Genomic DNA, 7,032 nt, shown 5'->3' on the forward strand with positions numbered 1-7,032 from the left:
GGGTCATGCGTTTATCCTCTCTGGGCCCAAAACGAGTGATGTGGCCCTAGTCACGTCCATTACAGTACCGATTCCTCCTTTCAGCTACTTCCACTCTCCTCCTGCTCTCCAAGCCTCTAGCAGGAGGGCTAACAAACCTGACTCGCTAGCAAGCACCAACTGGGGGGAAGCATCAACTTCCCCGAGCAAACACTATGTGCATTTCCACCACAGACTAACATGCAGACTGTTGAGACTGTCCCTCAGAGAGTCATGCCACACTTCCCATACAAACCTGCGGCCCCCTGTCCTGCTTATTTAAAATGCTGTGGTGGCCCATCAGGGCAAAGAGATGCAGTGGCCCCTGCAATGGTCCTTGCTGGCCCCGTGTGGCTCACTGCCACTGAGACTGTTTATCTCCCTAGATCTTCCTCCATCTTCACCAAGAAAGGGAACGTGCCTGGGATTTTGAGTTTGTTCAGCCCCTTTTCAATAGAAGCTGCTCCAAATCTTGCCTGTCCCAGTTATGTATAAGCTATGTGCCATCCCCAGAGACCCTTAATGAGCTGTGTGATTAAATACTTGTTGGATACACATTCAAACTGTACCAAATCCCTAGTTCTCCCTGATGTGAATGGAAAATGGATGCTAGGATAGACACTTAGTCTAGAGAAACAGCCAAATTAGGGGCCAAATCTCACTGAAAACAGGATTTGCTTCATGGACTCAACCACCCTTACTAGGAAGGCAAACATTTCTCTGTCACACAACTCATGCTTCTCACCATAGAAACTGTGCTGGAGCTAGTCTACTCCCCTTCCAGCAGCAACTATAACCAAAACCAGACCATGGGACTGGGGGGCTGCCCCAGCAGTACCATCTACTGGAGCGCAAGGGGCGGCCAGCTGTAAAGGACTTGCAAATTTAAACAAAGCCAGCTCTGGCACTTGGCACTCCATGGAAAACCTATCCAGAAATCTGACCTTATTGCAGTTAACAACTGGCAAACCTTAAAAGGTCTGCGTGTTTGGATAAAGCAGAAGGAATGAACGGGTAATGCGATACGGCTATAACAAAATCAAACTGCCTCTTTTTTCAAAGCTAACATGGGGCCTGTCTTGAATTTCCAAGAATGTGGACGGCTATTTTCCAATCCATTCTCTCGGATGCATCTCTGTAATTCCAATCTCCCTCTGAAAACTAGGATGAGGCTGTTCCACCCCCGCTACCCTGCCACAAAACCTTGGCTCCACTGAATTCCACAGGAATTTTGCCACTGATTGCAATGGAGTCAGGACTCCTTCCCCCTCCCCAGTCTGGTGAGAAAAAGGAAACACCAGAACCTCTAGCACAGCTTTGCCAATGCAAGACCAGAAGGTTCAGCTGGTGCAATAAGTGCCCATGTTAGATCATGCTGCCTTCTAGCTTTGCAGGTAGGATTGGGCATAGGAGAAGGAGCTGGGATCATCTGGATCCTAATCCTGACTCCAGGACTAATGGCACGCAAACTTCTTTGACTCGAGTTCCCCATTTGTAAAATACGGACTATGCTTAACTGAGGGTCTGCTAATTAATGCTTATACAGCCCTTTGAAAGGGGAAAGTGCTACAAATGCTGGAAATGCATCCACCAGGCCTTTAACATCCTTGCAAAACTTGGCAAATGATGTTCCATTTGCAATCTACTCTAAGTCGAGAAGGTCATATTATTGTGAATAAACAAACACCACGCTGGGTGTAGAAAACAGGAGGAGGGACACATGAGAGACACAGGAGATAACCTTCCCGCACTGGCCAGCAAGGGGGATGCCTCTACTGAAGTACCGTGTCCAGTTTGGGGCACTGCACCTCGAGCAAGATATACCCTAAGGGGAGAGAGTCCCGAGATGACAATCCACATGATCAGAAGCCTAGAAACCATGACCTAGGAAGAAAGAGTGAAATAACTGGATTTCTTTAGTTTAAAGAACAGGAGGCTGGTAACAGTCTTCAAATACATAAATGGTTGCCATAAGGAGAACGGTAATAAATTGCTCCCCATGTCCACCCAGAGATGGGACAAGATGTAATAGGGTTAAATTGCAGCAAAGGAGATTTAGGTTAGACACCAGGAAAAGCTGTCTGACTGGAAGGATAATTAAGGACTGGAACAGATTACCGAGGCTGGAGAATCTCCACCCCTGGAAGCTTTTAAAAGCAAGACACACAGATATCTGTCAGGAATAGTTTTATGTACAGATGATCCTGCCTTGGGGCAGACAGATGGATTAGAAGACCTTTCAAGGACAGATGGACTAAAAAGCCTCTCAAGGACCCTTCCAGCTTTATTTTCTATGATTCTACGAATGAAGCTGGCAAAAGTGTGGATGCTTATCTAGAGGTGGTCTACAGACCAAGACAGAAGTCGTGGGAGAAAGACCTTTTTTGCAAGCTTTCCTATACTTCATCCTTCCAGCTGTCTCAGCAAATCAAGCAGCTCAGTCATAGCACACACATACCCTATCCCAACTCAAAAACACTTGCAAACAGATGTAGTATTTGGATGAGGGGGCAGTACTGATGTGCAAACACGATCTTCTCCAAGTGGCAGGTTCTGCCTCGTATCATTGCAAAAGTAATCTTAGCAATATGTTTTTTGTGCCTCTGGTGGCACAAGCTACCAGGGGGATCCCCACACATGTCACCCCAATATAGACACATACTGGCACATATTACTTTTTCCACACTTCCTGTACGTTTCATATAACTACATTCATTTCAATAAACAAAGTCCATGGTGTTAATTCTGCTCAGGGTTTGTTCTTCATTGAAGTTGGCTTCAGTGGAGTTATGCCAGATTAACTCTGGGTGACTACACGAGCAAAATTCAACCTCATCTAGTACAACCCATTCATTTCCCAAATTCAGCCGAATTACAAATACACCTAGCTTTCAAGCTTAGAGCTCCCACACACCAATTCAATGCAGCTCACAGAGGCAGACAATTGTTGAAACCACATACCAGGATAACAACCAGACTTCAGCGAAAGAGAAGGACATTGTTCCACTCAAAGCAGATACACCCAGATGGGACAACCTAATGAATCCATGGGGACACTAGAGATCCGAGGAAAACCAACTAACCAGTACAGTGCAGCAACTCAAAAGGACAAAGAAATGATGCCAAACAAAGAGATAATGCATCTTGAATGCAACCTGTACATTCCCACTTTCTCCCTAGCATAACCTCCATTGACATCATATGCTCACTCATGTGTATTTCTCAGCATCAAAAAAACATGCCTTTTCAGTACGTGCCTGTAAATTCATCTGTATAAACACAGAGTCTCCCTGCATTGGTCTAATCACACACATCAGTAGTGATACATCTCTGTTGAGTTCAGGAATACATTTGGCCTCACCCATCATTTTATTGTCTGGCATATTGTGCGTGCTTATGGAAGTGTCTTCATGGGCAGGTAGTCCCAAGTTTTTTGATTTGACAAACAAACCACACAGTGGCTGTGTCTACATGAGACAATGACTGCACTGTATCAACAATTACTAAATGACTGCACAGTCACCCACATTATTGCACAATAGCACCGACAAACGGCTTTTCTGTGATGCTGACTGCAAAGTAGCCCGAGACTATGGCACATTAGCATCGTGTCACGGTTCTGCTATGCAACACTACTGCACAGTAGTCTCAGGCTACCATGCAGTCAGCATCTTGTGTAGACTCAGCCAGTGAGGTGCATACATGATTACATGGGTACTGGAGTGTACACAGAGGCAAGCTTCAAATCTAGTAAAACAAAGCAGTGTATACCAGCATACCCACCAGAATGGCACTTGGTGAGAACGTGGTCAGGAGGAACTGCATATAGTTGTATGGGACAATGGACACAAGCACACAAATAACCACTCACAGGTATATAGGTTTATACAGGTGAATACACCCAACTATACACTTTAGTCTGTGTCTAGGTACCGCCAGGTGTGTGTATATCTATGAATATACACCATGAATTCAATATTAGTTGGATCACTGCTTTCAAGAGGGCCTGGTTTTCACTGTGTGACAAGTCTCAATACGGCTCCTATCAAAGCTAAGGGCAAAACTTCATTAAGTTAAGAAGTAGGATAGGACTGTGCATGTGAGACTCAGGAGATCTGGGTTCAATCCCCTGCTCTGTTACATGCTCCCTTTGTTACCTTGGGCAAGTCATTTAATCTCTGTACCTCCACTTGTAGCCTGTTAAATCAAAATAACAGTGCTCCCTTACTTCATAAGGCATCACATGAGAATAAATGCATGAAAGACATCAGGTAGGATGCAGATATACTACATTAAAGGAGCATAAGTACCATGCAAGGTACTGAGAGAGAGAGATGGCTGAAATTTAGGTAATGAGCTTAAGTATGTACAAGTATGAACACACATGTGCATCTGGATGCATGCATCTGCCTGCAGGCAGGTGAGCACATGCAGCGTATATGTGAATTTGTGATGGTACAGGTGTTTGCTAGGTATATCTACCCTGGAGCTTAGCTTAGAGGTATTCTTGGGAGAAGAAGATGAGCACACCCACGGGACATGTAATGCACTAATGGGCTGGTGAGCGTGTGCATAACAGCTCTCACAAAAGGGCTATTTTGGCAAGAACAACCCAGAGCCTGCACCAAGTGCTCTGCTTGCATGGCAGCCACCTGGCCTTTGACACTCATTCCTTGTTTGCAGTTCCCATGAGAGCCACTTCCAACCGTGGAAGTGATACGCTGTCACACAAGGCACCTGAGGATGGATGCAGGGGCAGCCACGCTGGGAACCCAGGACACAGCTTGCAATCAGGACCTAGGTTGTGCCCGCTCATGCACATGCCCACCTCCACACACACACACACCATGGGCATGAAACGAACCTTGGATCTGGTCTGTAGCTGGGAGATGGGGGGCACCCGTCTTCACCCTTCCCTAGTCCCCAGTGGAACAATTTACCTTTCGGAGCAGGTCCAAGATATTAATTAAGATAAATCTACCTCAATTTTGAGATTCTCTTATCATGTAATTTATCAAAATTATGTTAATTATTTCTGTAGGGCAGCAAAATTATTACCTCTTCCGTGTCTGATTTGTATTAATATTCATAATTTAATAATTCAGCATCCAAGCCATCTGGTTTGGGGATCCACGCTCCTTTCCCTCTCTCTGCCAGAGCCAAAATATTCCATCCTCTCCACTCCTGCTCAAGTCAAGAGCGTCCCCAAAGGCTCTGCATCAAGAATATGGCACTGCTTCCCCCCAGCCACCCCCAACTGTTCACGCCGGAGCTCCCCCCGCACCGCCTGGCCCCCACAGCCCCCTCAAAGCGCTGTCGTAAGGGTGCGCTCTTCACCTGTAAAAACGAAGCGGCCCCCTTCCCCTCCGCTCATCGGTGCCTCTGTCACACATGCTCATCTCAGCCCGGCAGGTGAGCACAGCTGAATTGACATTTTCCACACTTTGTGATTTTTACACTGTAATTTGACATAATTAATGCCTACATTACTGCTGATAATTTAGCTAGTTAATTAAACTCGGAGGAGATAATTAAGGAGAGGCTACTGCTTGGACTGCTAATTGTTTTTGTCATTATTTTAGGGGCCCGACAGCTGCCGGCTGAGTCATCCTGTTCTGTCAGCTGACGGGTCACGTGGCTGCGGCATCTCTGAGCAGAGGGCTCGGGGTAATAGGAGAGTGTCTCGAGGTTGTTAACGGAATCGACGGATCTACCTGCTTTCCTCTGGAAGGCAGCCAGCCTCCGGCACGACGCCTCCAACATGCATAAGCAGCTGAGCCCACCACTCAGCGCTTTGTGTGCAGATGGTAGATGAAGGCTGTCAGACCAGGCCTAGGCTTTCCCCCCATCAAGGCAGCACACGTAGAGCAAGTTTCCCCGTTCTCAGCTGCTAGGAAATAAAGGGCAGCACATGGCTTCTCTTAACCAGAAAAAAAAACCAACAGTTTGGTGCGAGACTCCATAAGGATTGGTGATGTCGGCCCAGCCTGCTTGCAAGAACAGGCAGCGCTCTCTCCTTTACCCCAGATCCATTGTGCAAGATGCTGTACACACCACCTTCTGGAGGTGGTTCCCTCTAAGAAAGGACCAGTTGTGAGCAGAAAGCAGAGAGATGGAGTCCTCTGTTCTGGCTGCTCTGTGCTCATCCTGGGAGTAGGAAGCAGGGATCCTAGTGACGTTGGAGGCCTTTGTCGTGCTTGGGAATAGCAATACAAGCAGCAAGATGCAGGAGCCAGCAAGCTCCCAAGCTCACTAAGCCAGCGGGCAGAAGCAGAAGAGCAAATCTTGCTTCCTTTTCCCAGTGGCTACCAGAGCACAACAGCCACTTTTCAGTAAAGACCTTTGTTCCAGACATGGAGGGAGGACGACAGCAGCTTCTCCAAGGATCTCTTTGGCCAGTCCAGCCAGCATCTAAATGGCATCGCCCTAGGCAGGGAAAGGGAAAAAATGGGCTCCCAGCAGCCATTCTCAAAGAGTTCTGCTATTGGTACCCCCAAACTGGCCAACAGATGCTTGCCTTCCTATGCCCCCCAAAGTAGAGTGTAGGGCCCCACCCATGGCTGTCTAAATGCCTCTGCCCAGTCGCTGGCTTTCCACCCGCCTTATAAGTCAGCATACTGTATCTGAGGCAAGGTGTGTGGGCTCAGTTCTCATCCGACACAGGAAGGACACCTCCAAAGCCTTGTGGAAAAGAGTTCAGAATCAGGCTTTTGACCTTCAGACTTGTCCAGTGCCTTCCTCCTGGGCTTTGTTAATAATGAGGATAAAACAATAGGGACATTCACAAGGTTGGCGCTTGTGAACAGCCTCTCTTCAAGCAACACCACAAACCAGAGGGTGCAGTCCTGATCCTCAGGCTGGGCTGAGCTCTTCCCACGCAGAGCCGGGATGCAGTGGAGCTCTGCACCACCATTGTGCTTCCCCCGTATCATGACTGCTCTTGGGGAACTATCCAAGCACTCACACTCCTCCCTCAACTGTTGGCAGCAGCGTGCTGCCAGCTGTGCCAGCTCG

This window comes from Alligator mississippiensis, chromosome 13 (assembly GCF_030867095.1).
Source record: "Alligator mississippiensis isolate rAllMis1 chromosome 13, rAllMis1, whole genome shotgun sequence".
NCBI lineage: Eukaryota > Metazoa > Chordata > Crocodylia > Alligatoridae > Alligator > Alligator mississippiensis.